The sequence below is a fragment of the Apteryx rowi genome, unplaced genomic scaffold (genome assembly GCF_003343035.1).
Source record: "Apteryx rowi isolate R43461 unplaced genomic scaffold, aptRow1 scaffold_20, whole genome shotgun sequence".
Classification (NCBI taxonomy): Eukaryota; Metazoa; Chordata; class Aves; order Apterygiformes; family Apterygidae; genus Apteryx; species Apteryx rowi.
The window spans coordinates 1,495,119-1,514,428 of record NW_020448308.1 but is presented as its reverse complement, the minus strand read 5'-3'; the positions used below and the strand labels follow the sequence as shown (position 1 = coordinate 1,514,428).

Here is a 19,310-nt window from a genome sequence, read left to right as displayed (position 1 = left end):
GAGCAGAGGGTCGATGACCGGACTGCGGGAGACCCCCCCCGGTGCAGTTTTAGTCTAAGGGACTAATGTATCAGTAGGCTTCAGTGCAGGCTAAACAAGCCTGCTGAGGGAGCTGGGTTGCGATAGACAGCTTGCCTTTGCTAGAGTTGCTGTAGCTGCAGTGGGATCTATCTAGACAGATGCTAAATTGAGTAAATTGTTTGCTGCTTCATGCAAAAATGATGGGGAACGATTTTATATGGAGTGAAATATCCAAAGCCACGTGTAGCCGTGGCTTTATCTGTGCTGAGGGGAGCAGAGCTCCTATTTCTGTTGCTGGATGCCCGAGTGGTTCCTACCTGCATCATGCTAGTGGGGTATTGGTGTCTCATGTTTAACTTCTCATCCGCTATAATGCGAAGACCTTTTCTGCAAAACCACTGCTTATCTAGGTATTCTTGATCCTGCAAACATGCAGTTGGTTATTCCTATGAAAGTTGTGATATTTACTCATTCTGAATTTCATTGTTTTTTATTTAGGGCGCTTCTCCAATTTGTTAATGTTGTCCCAGATTTTGTTCTTGTCCTTCAGTGCACTCATGGTCTCACATTTTTGTAGCATGCATATAATAAGCATCCTCATGCATAACCTTAAACTTATCATGGTTTTAAAAATCTGCATTTTTGCCTCATGTTATGCTATGGATCTTACTGATCCATCCTTTCTTATTGGATTTGTTTGTCAATGCAAACTTTAATGTTGTGTCATTACCCTATTATGAATTAATCTAATTTTACAGGTTTTTCATTTTTTTTAGGATTTATTCCTCATCTTCATGCTAGCTAAAACATGGAGGAGAACACTATGGAGCCCCTTTCAGTACCTCCTTTCACTTTGAGAGTAAAATTTAGGTAGCTGCTGAGTGACTTTTCTAATTGCTTTGCATACGTCCCCTATAGTAGATTCATGCAGGCTCTGCCTCCTTAGCTGGCTTATGAGAATGTCATGAAAAAGTAGAGCTAAAGGCATACCAAAATCGAGATATGTTCACACTACAATTTTTCTTTGCCCTTAAGGGGCCTGGTACCTTATCACTGAAGGAAATTAGATTAGCTTGACATGATTTGTTCTTGACAGATTTATGTTGGCTGTTAAGTGATTTGATTTTTTTTTGCCTTCTAGGTGCTTATAAATAGTCTGATTTATTTACTGCTGTATTTTTCTGGGTACTGATGTAAAAATGGCTGGCTTCCCTGTTTTCCTTTTTAGAGATAAGCATCGTGCTTCCCCTTCTCCTGGACTCCTGGTCTCACATCCTCCACCAGTTCTCAAACATGATTTCTAGTGGTTCACTAGTTGACTCTGAAAGTGTCCTTAAATAAAGATACTCAGGTTAAGATAATCAGAAACTTAACTGTTCTCTAATCAAGGTGGTTTCTGATGAGTTTTTGTCCTGTGACATGTTTGAGTGGCACACTGTAAAACCTCTCTGAACATGGGGAAACCTTTTCATTTTTTAACTTTAAGCATTACCTTGATCATCCCCCGAAACTCAGCCTCCCAGCAGGGTGAGTCTATACGAATGTTTTCTTCCTCTGGAAGAAAGTAAAAAAGAACCTGGGAAACTGGGGAAAGGATCTTTGGGACGCTGATTGAAGTCAGCCCAAGTACGGCAAGGGAAAGCCCCTGGGTTATATGTACTGGAGGCCCAGCTAAGAAATAACCTAGTGACTCGGTGGATATCCTACCCATAATTTTGCACTTCGTGTTTGGGTTTATTGCATTCTTTTTACTGTATCACTTTAACACAATAACTGGTGTAAAACATTTTAACTTTCTCCGAGAGGTCCAAATACTTTTAACAGATGAGTTGCTCTTTCATGCCAATGAGAGCTGTGCTTAAGTCTCTGCTATATGCAATTTCCCTTTGAAAGAAAGCCCAGTCCTGCATGACAACAGCTGAAGGTACAGAGTAACTTGATCAAAATTCTCAGCCATCTTGAGGGGCTAAGGCTTGTCCCACCAAGGCCACCCCCTTTTCACCTTTCCCTTACTTCTCCTTCTGAAAAGCAATAAGAAAAAAATATAAAACCCCCTTAATTTATATTTAGAATCTGGGTTTTCTCTTTGAATCTCCTCCTGGCTCAGCCGAATTTGAAGCCCAGGCTGACAGCTGTAAGGTTGTACCATCGATTTCCATGTAAATGTTCCTCAGATAATTACCTGAGGGACCACGGACCAAACCGCAGTGTGTGGCAGGCCGCCAAGGCGCTAGAGATCTGGCGCTGCGTGGGAAGAAGGGTCGGTGCAAATCACACACAAGCCCCATTCCCCCATGAAAAGGAAATAAAGCCTCTACACGCAGCCATGTATAGAAGCTTCTCATTAGTCCCTTAACTAAACATAACCAAGCAGGAAAAATAATGCTGGCAAGAAAATGCAAGTATGTTTATTAGCTGCTCAGTGCCCAGCAGGTCCCAAACTCTTCCGCCTTTCATTTTTCATTAATACTGCGTTGGAAATCCTAACTGCCTGTTTGTTTTAAGATCTGAACAATTTTATTTTTTTAATGTGCTGGAGGCACGAATAAAAAGCTGGTAGCAATGAACATAAAAAGCAAAGGTTAAAATATGACACGTAAGGCTGTGAGCTCCTTGGGTTTAACCCTGAAAGCTGACGTTCACGCTAACCTCCCCCTACAGTCAACACAGAAAAACAGGGACCTCCAGGTTGCGTGAACTGTCTTGGGCATCTGTCACAGAAGGAGATGAATGACCTGTTCTTTGCCTTTGGCTGTAAAGGGAGGCCACGGTGACTAGCTCAGACTTTTAAACGTATAACCTTCTGGTGCCTAAATCAGGGCATGGTCATAGAAGTATGCTTGTATCCAATGGTCCGCTGGAGAACTAAAGCCTGGGGAGGACGGGGCTGCCCCAAGCGCGCCTCAGGTTTGCTCACGCTAGGGCTGGCACCGTTTGTTCCACCGAGGGAAGTCGCAGACCCTGAACGTGGTGGCCTGTGCTGTGAGTCAGCTGAGGATCCACTCGCGAGAGCGGAAGACAGAAATTCTTCCCATGTGACAATTCTGGACAGTGTAATCTCGAGTGCTATATTTAGGCATTTAAACTGCGGCTAACTGGGAGCCCCCACTGTAACAGAGCAAAAGGAGTGTGAGGAAGTAGCAAAGTATTTGTCCCACGTAGAGACTAAATATCTGTTATCAGCAATCTCTTTGGCCTCCTTCCTCTGTTGTTTCTTTCTCCCTGGAGATTCAGCCAGTGGATTGATTTGCTGCTTGACTCACTGTCTTAGATTGTGATACTGAGAATTGCTAACAATATTAATAAAATTAGCGTTAGGGAGGAAGTCTGAACGTTTGCCTTTGACTTTTTTAAGGGAGAGAACTGATATTTAGTCTAAATTAAAAAGTTAGTGGATTGCCTTTTTTTTCCTGCCCAAGGTCTTGATGGTTTTCATCTGAAAACTTAGTCTGGAATTCAGGTTTTTATTGTAATTTCTGATCTTTTTTTTTTCATTGAGAATCTTTGGTAAGTTGAGAAAGCACTGGATGTTTAACAGAGTTATGGGGAGAAACATTTTCACAAAACCATCAGATAAATACAATACAGGTATTTGTAGCAATATGGTTTTATGATAATGAAAATTTTTTTTTCTATCTTAGGTGACACAGAGGTCAAACTGAAATAATTGTCTTAGTGTCAGAATCTAAGGACAGGCAAAGATCTAGTTTTTATTTTTCAAGAATGGTTTGCATCATTACTTTTAAATGCGGTTGACTGCTCTTTAGGTTGTGTGATTAGCTTTTACTCCCTTTGGGAAATGACTGAATTCAGTAGACATTTGTTTCATTTCATAACTGCTCTTTGTCTACACATCTTGCACTCCATTTTTATGTAGTATAGTTTATCCCCAGGTAAAAGCAGCAGGCTTAACTTGGGTTTTGCTCTGCTCTGCAGGAAGATAGCTTTCCGAAACTCATGCTTTAAGCTATTTTCAGTAGCCCTTAAAATTTTGGTTGAGGTGTTTGCTGCTTTGATATCCTTGCCCAAACAGCGTAGCTGATTAATGTTACTGCAAGCCTTCTTTAATGTTCTTGCTCTGTGGCCCTTCCAACAAACATTGGAGCCTTTGCTACTGATCAGTGTCCACATAAAATGTCAAATCATTTGAAAGGTCTTCAAGGCATTAACAATTGTTTGGAAGTTGCATCTTTTCAAAGGAAAAGGCAAAAGACTGCAATTTAAGAAAGTCCAGCCTTACTACAGAGCTACTGCACTGCCTGAGCCAGTGATGTCCCTGTCCTGCCTCATTTCCTGCCAGCCTGTTCCCTTGTCTATGGAGAATATAAGCTTTTGGGGTTGGAACTTGCATTGCTTTGTACATGTATCATTTTGAGACCATACATGCAGGCTATGCACTATTATTACCAGAACTAATTACTCTTCATTATTTTTTTTCTTTGGGGCAATTGCTGATTGAGCTCAGGCAGAAAGCCTGTGCCACTCTGTACTTAGCCCAATTCCTCTTACCTTTAACGAAGGGTGAGTGCCAGAGTCTAAAGGACTTTTCTTGATCCCCAACAGATAGCATTGCTTGTTCTATCAGACAAAAGGTTACTATTCTCTTACTCATTTTTTTCCCTTTCTGTTTCTCTGACCTCCAAAAGTATACATGATTTTAATGCAGAATTTTTGGAAGGTTTTCTCCCCCTCCCCCATTTCCTGAAAAGCTTGCAATACAGAGTGAGACACTCATAAGCTTTTCCGAGATAAGAATTTAATTTATTTACGCTTCATTGTTCCAGGCACGGCTACAGACTGGTTTGGAAATTTGCTGTTCCAACTTTAACAGGTCACAGCATGGAAAGGAGCAGCTGGATTTTCCTCCAGCGCAGCCGTCAGCTGTTGGAAATCCCTTGATACTTCCCTGGCTTCTCCAGATTCAGCATTAACTTCTCCTTCCTGTAACAGGAATTATGCTATGTGCTATAGACTCTTTAGCTAACGAAAGGAGTAAAGAATAGGAAAGAAATAAGGCATCAATAGCAGTTTCCCATGGGGCTGACAGAGACCAAACCATTGATCTGACTCCTTTCACCTTCATAAAGACAAAGTATGAGAAAATAGACTGTCTCCAACTCCAGCATCTCATGATGTTTCTGAAGTAACCTCTAGGGCTCAAGCAAGTAGACAATGAGTTCAAAGTCAGGAAATTCAAATTCTTTTGCATGCTATTACATTTCTTTTCCTTCTCACCTCTTCTGCTCTTAAAAAGAACCTTCTCCATTACATAATCCAATGTTCCAGGCAGATAGCTAAGATATGAAGGCAGCAGGCCCATTTCTCATCTCACACGGACTATATGGCAGTGTAATTCTGTTGGCTTCAGTAAGGTTAGTCCCAAATTACACTGTTAGATTGACCCATATGTTAAATCTATACTATGACATACGTAGGATATGTAATATAGCCAAGTAACTTTGCCATGAGAACCTTATTTCAGTGCTGCTTCACTTTCTTTAGAACATAAAGGTGAAAACAGTATATTGCATTAAGTGGTACTTCATTCATGTTAGCAGTGAGAGAGGGAAATTCAAGTATCTTGTTCTCTTTGATCTAAATGCCTTACTAAAAACGAAGTCAGAATGGCATAACTTGCGAGTTCTTTGCAGAAGCTGAGCTGTTGGTTGCTTCTCTTCTAGGCTTGGTGGAGCTTACTGAAATTTGCCCTTTGACACCACCTAAAAAAAATTGAATGCAGATCTTCTGCTTGATCTTTCACATTCTTTTTATCAGAACCCTAATCTTCATGCTTTTTTCTGTGAACTCTGCACTGTAAGTTGTTGGTCTTGAATGTCTCAAAAGGCAAAGGCTTTGGGCAAAGCTGTGATTCAGAAACTGCAAAATGCTAGAGTGTCCCCAGGCAAACAGTGCTGTAGGCTCCTGTCATTTTACAATTTGTGAACTTCACAGTAGTTTGACTGATGGGCATTTTGTACTTAGTCACATTCAGTATAATTTTTCCATAAAACTGAAGCTCTTTACGGAAGAGAAGAAAGTAGGAAGGAGAAAGAAAAGAGAAAAACCCCATACGGTTACCACTGCAGGTTAGTAGAATGTACAATTTATGACCTGTGAAAAACATGGGGAAATAACTGAGAGTCAGGAGGGAAGAGTTACTAGCCATGACATCATTAACTCTGTTAACATAAACCTTTATGTTTCTATGTTCACAATGGGAGGCTTGTCTGCTGAGTTGATGGTAGAAGGGGCTGGATCCTGCCTGGTGTAAATTGGCACGGGTCCATCTTTGATGTGTCAGTGTATTCACTACCCTTTTGTGGGGTTATGTCATGGCTAGGATAGCCCGCGTCCTTCGAGGTAAGTGTGGCCTTTTCTCCTTAGCGTTTTAGGTTAAGATACGAGAGAGACAGAATGTAAAATTTGTCGCTAGCCGTACAGACATCAAGCAGCTTGAAGAAACTGAAGATGAAATTTCCAGAATCTTTTGGGTTGTTGATTGTTTTCAGGCACTCTCTCTCTGAGCTGTTCATTAAAAAGGAAGAAAGAAAAAGCAGTTTCTTCTAGTTAAGGCACTTAATCATATTTCTAAGATACACAGATGCAAACCCCTGTATGGCTTGTTGAATATGAGACTCTTAGCTCTCCCCAGGGCAAATTAGAGGATCATCGTTCACACATCTAGCTTCTGTAATGATGAATGGGATTGTTAGAGGAAATCCCCTTGTGCATCAGTGAATCTAAAATCATGTGGTTCCTTTGCCTATGTGTTGAGACTCCGATTCACTAAATGAAACAGCTGGACTAGTCTAGGCAAGGCCAAGTTATCTGGGGGAGGGGTACATTACGTTTTGCTAGCCAAGTGCTCGTAGCTTGGGCAGCATTTTGTGGTTTGGCTAAATCTGAGGTCATCTTGGCCCTTTTGGGGGTGAGGGGGTGTCACTAAAAGTGTTCTGAATAAGATGGCTTCAGGTCCCTGCCAATGTCATCTGTATGACCTGTGACTTCATGGTACAACTTTCCTTGTGAAATTTTTCGCAGTGTGCTCGGAGTGCCCTGTGTCCCGGCCGGCGCTAAACATAATAGCTTCTTAATTGAAAAATGGTGAGGGAAATTGGTAGCCCCTCTATAGAATGAAATATTCCATGGACATCTGGCATTGAATCTATATATCCAAGGGGTGGGAAATAGGAATTGTCCATGTCCCAAAGGAACTGTAACACTCGGTAATACTTTTTTCAGAGAATGTGCCAGGGAAGGGTGCCTTCACTTTTGGAAAGCATGGACAGCACTAATACTGAGGTAGAGGATACGTCTACCTATCCCTGAGAATGAGCAAGCCTTGAAGGCAAATTATCTTACCTAAAGGCTAATGTAAATGGGGCAATCTGTCCTGTCCAGGTGTAAACAGGAGGTGACTGGGCAGATATCTTTCAGCCCCTGAATGACTGAAACATCAACCAAGTTCCAGAGAATAAAAAATGTAATATACCCTCCAGTAAGTAGAATGAGAAATCCATATGCATTCCCATCCTATGATTTTGAGTTAATTGTCCACTGGCTTGTGATTTCTGAGGAGCTTTGGATTGAATCCAGGCACACTAGCTAGCTAGGTCTAATTTCTGAGTTGGGGGTATTTTTTTGTTTATACTTTTATTTTATTTTTTCTTTCAAATTCCTTCAATACCAAAGGACACAAATGAATTCTAAGCCGCTAATTTAAAATACTGCTACTAATAATAACAATAATAACTAGAATGTGTGCTAGTTGCCAAAAGTTGGGAATCAGCACTGATGAAAGATGAAACTGCCCCAAGTTTCTTGGCAAATGTGGCGGAGGCAAATATTTCAAAGGTCATTTCAATTTTGAAATTTGCTTCCTTGGAGATTGTGCTGTGGTAACATTTGCCTTCTAGATGTTATCAGAGAAGCCCTGGAATTTCATAGTAACTGAAATTAAAGAATTTTAGGATGTAGAGTCTGGACTCTAAAGATATGCTCATTCTATCCCCTGTCCTGCTGTTCTCATTAGCCCTGCTGGTCTTAGGGGTATTTGCTGATCAGTTCAATGCTAGCGTTTCTCAGTTTACGTGTTACGTTGCAAGCTCAAAATGATTTGGTTATCACCATTCTCCGAAAATGCTCTTGACAGTCCTGTCCGATCTGGGTCATCTGTTGGTCCTTAAATAAGCTTTTATGTTTTTGAATTTAAAAACAAACACAAACCCTACTTTGCTTGCGCACCAGTTGACTTTGCGAGTTAAACAGTGATCTGTTATTTAATAGCAATACTTCAGTAGCACCTAGAGACCAATCAGGCCAGGGCCCTGCACTGCTAAGCTCTGTACAAACACTCAGTTACAGCAGGACCTGCCAGATGGCAGCCTAAAAGTTCAGTTTTGCAGCATGTGAATAATGGAGACCTTGAGGAACTGCTGCATTGATAGATTTAGCGGAACGTGTCTTATGCAAGGAACAAGTACTAACAGCAGAAAACTTTTCTCTCCCTGCCTCTCTATAGCAGGGCTGTCCAGCTGGTGTTTCCTGAGATCAGCTGAGCGCCTTCCTTGAGGTCTGCTTATTTTTACCACGCTTCTCACTGTGAGGGTGACAGAGCACTGGAACAGGTTGCCCAGAGAAGTTGTGGAGTCTCCTTCTCTGGAGATACTCAAAACCTGCCCGGACACGACCCTGTGCAACGTGCTCTAGGTGACCTGCTTGGGCAGGGGGGGTTGGACTAGATGATCTCCAGAGGTCCCTTCCAACCTCAACCATTCTGTGATTCTCCGGGTAAGCCTCCTTAGCAGGAGGCAGCATGCTTGCTCCTGGCAGTGAGCGCCTTCTTTGCTAAGGGCATGGGCCCTTTGGAGCTGCTGTCCCAAAAGACTGGGAGAGTGGTCTGCAGTGTGGAACGAGGGATTTGTGATGTGATGAGAGCTGGTGTTTCTGTTCCAGGTTTGAACTGGTGTTTGCGGTTTGATTGCCGTGCTCTGGTTGGAACTGGGGTGGACTTGCTTGTTTGAACTCGGTGCTGGGTTTTGGAGAGCTTCCTTAACCAGAGGTCGTGCGTTGCTGATTGCTTCCCCAGATTCTGTGCAGCGTATTCTCCTTCACTGCGAAACTAGCTTGGAAGCCTTCAAGTCTGTGATAGCTCAAGAGTAGCAATGCAGGAAAATAAATCTCTTAAGTGTTCTGTGCATCTTTTGATGCTGTCCTAATTTTAATGTAGCATTATATAGTTGTAGAGCATAATACTTTGGAATTGATTTTGGTTATTAGGAGAGATGAGCTTAGTAATTGCACCTCCATCTGCTATTTCTATGCTTTAGAAGTCGTTCTTTGCACAAGTGAATTTTTTTCATTGGAAGAAAAGAGGGCTTGTGTGAGAGTTTTATCCTAGAGAATGGCCATTTGTAAGAAGTAGTGAAAGGAGACCTGCTGCAAGCTGGCTTGTTTTCCTAGGAGTGGCTACTCTGATCTCCAAATCAGGAATGGAGTGCCTGTTTCTCTTACTAGATGAAAATACTCCCGTTTATGGTCAGCTTTCTTCCTCCAGTAATCAGAGGTCATGTGGACCGCCTTTTTTCATGGAGCCAAGCTGCAGGTTGAAAAACCCATTGCAGTAGATTATGAGCAGGTTCCAGTTTTGACTTTTCAATTTATATGACTGAAGACAAATTTTATTAGTAAAACCTTGGGCAACACAGCAGTGGATTTTTAGGCTTTGAGTGCTTGGAGCTGCATTTCTCTGAACTGTCCTTTAGAGGAACTGCAGCTGTATAAGTGGAGGAAGATCATGGAAAGAAGCTATAAATATAAGCCTTATTAAAGTGGGTTTTTAAATCAAAGTAACTTTTTGAAATATTTTACAGCTTAAGAACTAGTTTCCGGTTGTTTCCAACTGCTACGTCGCTTTTCAGCAACATGGTGGGCTTGTTTTTGGTGGAATTATGGCCATTCCAGGCATGGTGATGCTTGGGGCAGCGTCTCAGTTTGGTGTCTTTTCCATGAGACTCTTTCACCTTGACTGGACAGACAACTAAGAATGATCGGGGACTAGACTAGCAGGCCTCTTCTGCCACTGATTTTCATGGTGCAGAATGAAAATGGTTTTAGAGGGCTAGATAGATGCTGGTGGGACAGTCCTGTGTGTGTTGGGGAGTGGGAACTGGTGAGGATTTGGAGATGTCTCCTGTTGCCCTGCATTTTTTTTCAAGATGGGCAGAGGTGGATTGTGCCTTACCAGGAATGTGACAAACTCGCTCAATATGTTTTCTTGCTAGGAGTTGATTGAAAACAACGATTTAGCGCATAAAATGTGCTAGCATAGCTTGGTGATGGTTAGTGCCTTATATTCGCCTCATGTTGTTGTCACAGATGGTTTAGACTCTCTTTCCTTAAGTGTGTATGGCAGGTATCTGAAGTCCACAAGCCAACTGGTACTTTGAGTTTGCTGTCCTGGGAGTTACTGTGAGTTCGGTAAGCACAGCTGAAACTCTTGTTTCCGTAGCAGCTGGAAGCAAATGAAACTGTAGAAGAAGCTAGGGCTTTGAATCAGTAAAGCCGAGTACATTCCAGCTTAAACGTAGTCCCCTCTCTCTACTTCTTGATGACTCCAAAGTTGGCCGCAGTGAAAACCAAAGAGACTTAGACTGAAACAGGACAAGAGAGAGTGGAGCAAGGAGTAGGTGGAAGGATATAGGTGATCATCTGAAGGTCAGGGCTAAACCACCAGCAATTCAGCGTTGCTGTGGTGTTCTCCAGTATAAGAGGATGTCTTTAAGGACAATACTGGACAAGGTCCTTCACTAAGGTGCAGGTATGTAGTATGAAAGAAATTGTTCAGAAAGCTTCTTAGAAGCAGTTTGAAGAGAGTAAAAATAGCTGTGAAGGAGGTGGTTTTTCTTTCAGCACAGACACAAGGGTATGTGCATGTGTGTATGCATGTGTGTCAATGAATGCATAAAAGAAAAGGTGCTGGAGTACATCACCCAGAGTTGGTCTGAGCTAGGGTTTCCATTTGGCAGAGTCTGGCATGAAGAGGCTCTAAGGTAACCGCTATGTCCTGTTTCAGGAGGCAGAAGTGCTCCAGATATGCTCTACCATCATGGTAAAAATGCCTTTCTTTTTGGCATTAAGGTAACTTCCCCCCCCCTTTTTTTTCTATTTAAGTGTCACATTTTACCCACTTGCAGTTTTCTGCTTGTATGTTTTGGCTTTTGACCAGGACCTTGGGCTATGTGTGCTCATATGGTTTTGATAAAACATTGAACTTAGACAATACATCTTCTTGGACATTTCTTCCTGTTAGATTCAAGTGTGATACAAAGCAACCAGCGCTTGATCAGTAGCAGACACTGTTTTTATCAAGCATTGTTGGATATTCATTAGCCATGAAAGGATTGTAGAGAAAACTTAGCACAGCACAGCCCGGCACAGGTAGGTGCTTCCTCTTAGCCCTTTTTTTAGCCACTTTAGCAAAGCCCTGGACTGTAAAGTGTGGCACCCTTTTGAAGTCTACATACAAATATGAGGCTACAGCATTTAAGCTGTTTGGCTGGTATTTGTCTTGCTGCTTTTAGAGTCTCGTTAGTCTGCTAACAGAGAGAGGAAATGCTACTGAGATACTGAACAGTGGCAGATAAATGGGAGTAGCAACCTCATTAAAGACTATCTACTGGTCCCAACATTTATAGATACCGTTTAATGAACCACAAGAATTTGTAATGCAATGATATATTGGGTAAAAATCTGAGTTGAAAGAGCATTTCTCATGGTCTGCCCAAAAAGCATGTGCGCCCTCTGTTACTATGGTGAGTCTGTCAGGCTCCCTGATACGGTTAACGTACGTAATATTTTCAAGGAAAGGATGTACCACATCCGCATTTAACAGACAGGGATCTAAAACATAAAGACAGGGATTCGTCTCCCTGAAGCTCATCTGTCTGTCTGCCTGTCTACATGTGTATCTAGCCCTCATTTAAACCAGTCCTCCAGCCTTCCTCTAGGAGGAGGGGAAGGTGGAGGAGGAAGAGAGAGAAAAAGAGGCATCTCCAGAGTTGAGCAATCCTGTCTGAACTGAGTGCTGGGCTTAGACTAGAGCCTATTTCCAGTCTCACTGCATGGCACAACACCTTTTAGACATCCTGTGTAAGCTGGAAGGGCCTGGGATGTCGGTGTGGTAGCACAGCCCTGTGTTGGGAAGCTGGCTTCAATCCAAGTACCGGTGTGGTTATTTTGGCGCTGCACAGAGTCTAGTCTTCTGGGGTGGGCAGAAGGCTGAACTGCCAGTGGGGCTAGCTGGGCTGGCACTGGTTTGAAAATCCCTGCCGGCTACTCTGGGATGTGTGCAGATGTGATCCGAGTGGTCCAGCATAACCCAAGGTTATGCAGGTACCAACCAGAGCTCTTTCAAGTCTCGGCACAGCAGCCTGCCCTTCGTGTCGCGCTGGGTTTGGTGTGCTCTCATACGGTAGGCATGCGGTGTCCAGCTCTCAGCAGTCTTCCAGCAGAAATAGTTTTTATATGGGAGCATGTGAATGCACTAGTGGACAAAATGCCGTGGCTTGGGGAGGGCAGGGTGAGTGCTGTCTAGGTGCAGCGTGCTGTAAAGACCTGAAGTCACTCTGGAAACAACGGTACACAGAGTATGTGTTTGTATATCTGCCTACTGAAACACTGCAAGTGACAGGACAGCAAGTAGTTCAGAAGCATTTAATTTTTTTATTTTTTTTATTTTGTAAACGTCTTTAGCTGTAATCCTTGCAAAGGTGTTTGATCCTATCTTTTTAGGTTTCACAGTTAAATATAACAATTCCAGGCGTTGTTTACGCCTTACACAGAGAAGCACAAAATAAAAAGGAAAATGCAGAAACTACAGGGAAGCTCTCCAATTAAATTGCTGCCTGGACTAGTGGAAAGCCTGTGTTGCAAAGGCAGATAAAAGATCCTCAGAGTTACAGACCTCCGTTGTCAGAGGTTTTAGCCTGACCTGTTTCTCGGGACCTGACAACTGTGTTTATGCAGTGTGAGAGAGGCCAAGAGACACTTCGCGGACCCCTTTGTTCTTCGCTTTTTATCTCTTTATGTATCATCTCCCCTCCTTCATCCGGCAGACTGGGATGAAAGTTGCGTGCACCCCTCTGCAAGCTTCCTGATAGATCCAATTAAAATAGTTAATTCTCGTAGCATAGGGGAGAGTTGAGCCATTGAACCTCTTCAGCTGGGGAGTTTCAATCCTAGAGGTTTTTTCCTCTCCTGGATCTGGGATTATGGGGATTCAAAACTGGGACTGTACACTTACACTTGTATGGGAAAGCCTGGTAGGACTTAACACACTGTTAGTTTTTCAGTAGATTTTTGCACAACATAGAGTTGAATCTTGCAATGTTAAAGGCTGTGCTCTAATAAATGAATGTGGGTAGAATCCCATTTAATTTGTATGAGTTGCAGCCCCCTAAAATCTTCTAGGCTATTTGAACAGATGACAAGCCAAAAAAAAAGAGGTTTTTTTCTTAATTTTCCAGCTGGGCAAATTCAACCTGGGATATTAAAAAGACTAAGTCCTGCTATGCATTTTCTGTCTCTTGTATCTTCATCAATTTGCTCATTATCAAAGATCTGGTTCTTAGAGTGTTTTAACTAACAATGGCAGGGTTTTTTTCATGATATCTTAATCCTCAAAGGCAAGAGCTGCTCTCAGAATAACAGTTGACTGCAGTTTTCTCAGTGTCACTGAAACACAGGATACACCCGCATTTGATCTGCTTCCAGGTTCTGAGGTTAGAAATCTGCTGACTGTTATTGATGATACATAGGACAAGGGCAGTCCTGCTTATACTCTCTATATTGGTTGCAACACTGATGATAATGAGATTTTATTTTTGTTGGTACCACATGTATATGGAACAAGAAGAAACACACAATAGAGGTGCCATTTTTTGAAGTGTTACTCATCTAAGTCATCTCTGATTTAAAAAATGAAGCTGCTTTTGCAGAAACCATACAAAATCGTTGTCAAGACTTGTATGAAATACTTTTACGTCCTAATAATAACTTCTAGCAGAAAAATCTTGGCATCCTGCAGTTTAGGAAAGGGTTTTAAAATTCACCTTCAGTTTTTGGGCAACAGGCAAAACATGTGGCTCTGTTTAGGAGCTATTTTCGTTAAAGCTTGACAATACAGGATGATAAAATACAGCTGCATTGTTTAAACTTTCAATTTAATTTCTGGTTTGCATCCAAGTTGTTTCATCAATATGGCGCCACTCATTTCAAAACAAAGCTCTTGGAAGAGCCTCCCGTACCCCACCATTGATCAAGAGAGTGTTAAAATGTGGAACCTAATTATGTTTCTGGCCTCTTTGGAATTCCAAAATTGGATTTTTCTAGTTGTCAAATTTGCAATCAAGGTAACTTTCCATGACAATTAGTCAGAATTATTAGAGTCCTTGTTGCCAAGGAGTCATAACTAATGGTGCTGTTTTGCTTTTCAAGACTCTAAGTGTCAAAGGTGGCATGTATCTTGAAGAATGGCCATTTGACAGCAACATTGACTATATTTAACTGCACCTGAATGTCTACTACTGTTACAGCCATTTTTATCCATTCTCCAGGGTTGAATCATTGCCACAACCTCTACTGCAAGCTCTGCGGATGCAATTAACTCCTGAGTTCTGTCTTGTTGCAAAATGGGGCCTGGGAAATCTTGACATGAGAAAGTTCATCCTTGAGTAGAAGCCTGTTAAAGCTGGTGGTGGTTGTCAGTTATTGTATAGACATCTTCAAAGTGAACCAAACATAAATATCTATACAACCTGTCTGGATAACCACTATCTCTTCTCAGTCTGTCTGGTGTCTGGATCACAGTTAAAGCCCATACCCATGTGTGTAATGCTAAGCACATGCCTACCTTGAGAAGTTTGCCCAGTCAGGACTCCCTTCTTGATATAGCTTTAAGAAAGTAAAATAAGAGGAAAAAGAAAAAAAAGAAAACTGTAACAACAGCAAAGAAAAAAAAGAAAACTGTAACAACAGCAAAGAAAAAAAAGAAAACTGTAACAACAGCAAATAAAAACGAATCCACAGATATATTAAATCTAGCTTATAGATCTTCACTATGCTGTCTTCTGCACTGTAGACCAGAGTCTTGTAGACACACGGTACTTTAGCCTGAACGCTGATGCACGAGTGTATGTGTTCACAGACTAGCAAACCCTTAAAAAAGCTTTCCTCGCTTAATGTGCAACATCTATTTTAGAGGCATCTGTTCTCAAGATGCAGATGACCCGAGCGCCTGGCCTGTTGATGTCACCAGATTTTTGTCATCAGCTTCAAGCTTTAGACCAAGTACTAATTGCAACAGTGCTGTCTGACATTGGCAGACAGTGACAGTGGTTTTTTTTGTATTTGCATTTAGTTAAATGAACCGCTTTTCAGTGAGAGTGTCTGCCCTTTCTATCACACTCACTCAAGCATTTGTGCAGCCACTTGGTTTAGGGAATTGATCTAGCTAAAAAATAATAAATATAATTTTTTTTTTTTTGGTTTGGCTTCTCTTTCAGTGCGTCTGTTTCCCAATCTGGTCAACTGTGTGTCTGTGTATGCCCACCGACTCTTTCTGAAAACAGAGATGGCAACTTCTTAAACTAGTTAAGCTGTGGTAGTGCTCCCTGATGTCAAATTATCACCTCTGTGTCTAGCCAGGCAGCTAGAGCCTGCCTTTTTCCTTTTAACCGACACCTAGAGCATCTCTGGGTCCATGACATGTATTTACCTGACTTGACACATATGACCGTTTCTGACAAAAACATCTGGAATCTAGCTTTACTGATACAGAGTCCAAGGTGTTCAAACCCCTAGTCTTGCAGGAAGTTTGCCCTGGGAGGAAGAGGAGTTGTAATCAATTCTGTTTAATTAAATCAGCTTAAGCTAATTGTCAGCTAATAAAAAAACATTGGTCAGCTCATAAAATAGAAATGAAGATTAAAAGAGTAGTTGCCATGAACAGGTGGTAACTCTGTTTCCAAGTTAGACCACATTACACTCTGGCAGAGGATCCCTGAGAATACCTCATATTCCAGTTTAAAAAAATGTTTATGAAACTTATAAAATATAGGGCTCATTTTATAACCAATTTTCTATCTCACCTGCCAAGAGCAGTGGGGGTTGAGCCAGCACAAGGCGGATGCAGAGTTTTAGGCAGCCATCCAGAAATGGAGTCCCTGAGCGGTGCTGTGGAATACATTTCTACCTCCGATTGGCCTTTCTTTTGCAATTCTTAGGATTTAGTTTTCTCTTTCTTGTTGCTGTTACAGAAAAGATATTGTAAGCATCGTTTGATGTCATTGATCTCATCCTGGCACTGTTGTGCAAAGGGAGAAGCTTGCTATGCTACAGTGTGTACTGTGGCTGTGGTTTAACTCTAGATGGATCTTGAGTTAATAACGGGATCCCTCTTGATTTGGCCGTTGGTATTTCTGCTGACTCTGCAATTCTTACAGGAGGCATAAAACATTTATCTAATTTAAACTGGAAAGGGCTAAACTGAAATCTTTACTCCTCAAAGTGGAAGCAGAAATTTGGTGGTTTGTAGTTGCTCTTAACAGTGGCATAACTGAAGATAATTTATTGCATAATGGTTATTATATTATTCAGTTAATAGTGCAGAACTATGTAATTCTGAGAATTTTGTTAAGGCTTGCAAATACTCTGCACTGATGAAAGGCCTTCTGCAGAGTACTGACTTGTTGCAGTGGTGGTGACTTACATCTCATATGCACTTTTTGTGACTATCCGTTCCCAGAAATCTCACGCAGGGCGGAGTAGGTTGGTCTTGTGTTAAGTCCTGGTACTTGGTTTAGGCACTAAAAGGCTAGATTAATTTCCTTTTCCTCAGCAGTCATCATCTTTCAGGGAGTACAGCCACAATGTAGTGAGCTGCACTGATACAACTATTTGGTGGAGTTCTGGCAGCAACAACAATCTCATTTAAAAGGGGACAATCTAGGAGAACTCCACACCTGAGAGCTAATAGAGTCTTGCTGGCATGGGCAGTAGCATGGAGCTTCAGGAGATCCTAATCCCCTCTCTCTACTGGAAGAGATTGGAAGCAAATTTGGAGGGGTGAATTCTACATATTTCCCCTTTCTTCTGGAAGTGTTTCTCTGGAAGAAGAAGTTGGAGCTCCCTAAAGGTACCTGCTAGAGCAGTGCTTGCACATGTCCTTTTCCTCTCTTATCATCATCTGAGATGCAGTCAGTGGCAATGTACTTCAGCAATGGAGCTCTACACTCTCTCTTTGCAGACTGCTTGGGAAAGCACAGGTGATCCCATTGCAGGGGAACAAAAAGTTGCATCCCAAATGCAGGCTGGATGCATGATGGTGGAATGGGACAGAGGGATGGGAAAGGAGGAGCTGGGCAGGGACACAGTACAGAGGGGAGGGAACTGCAGCTCCCTTGCTCCCCCTCTTGAGTCTGCATATTAGCAGTGCCTTAGATGGATATGATCAATGTGACTGGTGTGGCTTTTCTGTGGACATTGTCTGACTAGAAACTGCAGCTACTAGGCCTTTCTCTGACCTCATCTTCTTAGCTTCTTGGTTGGGCAGGGATCTCCTCAGTACTGTAGTTTTCTTGCTTGCATGGAGTCAAGCTGCTTGCTTGCTGGTGCTGGTGATGGGCCACAAATGTCTCAGCCGAAAGAGGTGCTGGAGAGATGGCTCTGACCTCTTCCTTGAGCATTGTTGCTCAGTGTTGCCATATCTAAGGGGGTGGGCCAGAAAGCAGTGACAGTTTTTGGCTTTGAGCGAGCAAGACAAAGCCTTTGTGACCTTGTAGGCTTGTTTGGGGGTTTTGATGTGATCTGCGTTTTCTATTGCATGTTGCTTTGGGACCTCACGTTGGCCAGACTTTGCCTGGGGCTTTAAGAAGTGAAGTTCAGCCCTTGCCTGTCTGTACTCCTTGTACATCTACTGTGCCTTTCCCTGATATGGAAGGCAGCTGCTGGGCTCCAGGAGAACTAATGGAGACGTGCCTGTGGTGCCTCCTTTTGGCTAGTAGCTGCCCTGGATAACTGGACTTTGCTCTGCCTCCTTGGAGAAGGCAAAGGCAGGAAGTTCTCCCAGCTACTGTCTTGGAGCAGGGGGAAAGATGCTAGAGATATAGCCCAATCCTTACTCAATCATATGTCTGCAGTAGCAAAAACAGGGAGCAGAGAGTCTTTTGACTTGTCCTCTGTGAAGCATGACACTGCCGTGACAGGGCAGGGATCTGTAACCTATAGCTAGAGGTCCCAGAATCAGAAACCCATCAAATTTGGAAAGGTTTGTGAGGTTGGCACTGCAGTATCTGGAGAGAGGTTTCTGTGAGAGGCTGGGACCTTTCTGTTCTGGCCCCTGCTGAATTTTTTGGGAGGTTGCAACTGCTGCCTCACATAGAAGCAAAACCAGCCCTGACTGTGGAATAGGAAAGTCTTGCCTCTTTAAGAAGCGCTGAGTTTCTACTGTTGCTTTCAAGGTGAAACTCTGGTCCAGCCAGGTTGCTGCCGCTGACTTAGGATGTGTCCTAGGTTCCCACTTGCCTGCTCTCTCCTCTGCAGCCAGAGATGAGGTTGCAGCACTTGCTGGCATAGTTTGGAGCCAGCTGGCACAGAGGAGGCTACGCGTGGCCTAGCCTTCTCCATATGGGGCTCCCGGCAGCCGGTGTTGCCTCACTGCTCCCAGCACCTGCGCTGGCTGGATTAGGAGCAGTGCAAGTGGTCCAGCACGTGCTGCGGTTGCTCAACTGAGCACAGCCACAGTGGGACCTTACAGGCAGATTCCCATGGGTCCCTGATCTGATTCCCTGCAGAATGAGTATCACTCGAACCGCAGATCTTGGATTCAACCGCCTGAAAAGGTTCCTGTCACTGGAAATCCTGCGAGGGCTTGGAGGCATGTTCCTTTGAGGCACGGTTTCCTTAAAAAGAAAACAAGACAGGGGGTTGGTCTCAGCCAGGGCAGTTTTCTATTTATCCACATCTCCCATGCTAGCCCCAACTTTATGGAATCAGCCGCTGGGAGTCGCAGCAGCAGCCCAGTCTGTTTATCTCCATCACGGGATGTACGTACAAGGGACATGACAATGGTGACTGTGGGACTGACCCGTTACCGCTGCTTGTGTGCTTTAAAGCTTGAGATGACACAGAAGAGCTGGAGGAATATAAAATCATCAGTCCTCTAAAGGGGCTTGTGTGGGTTTTAGTATTTGAGGGTCTTAGGGGACTCCAGTCCTGTTTCAGGCTTACAC

General features: G+C 42.9%; 1 protein-coding gene across 1 annotated transcript in view; it reads left to right on the top strand.

Moving 5' to 3' along the window:
* COL26A1 (collagen type XXVI alpha 1 chain) overlaps positions 1 to 19,310 on the top strand; it is a 184,576-nt gene that overhangs the window by 101,401 nt on the left and 63,865 nt on the right. The gene's annotated exons all lie outside the window — the stretch shown is intronic.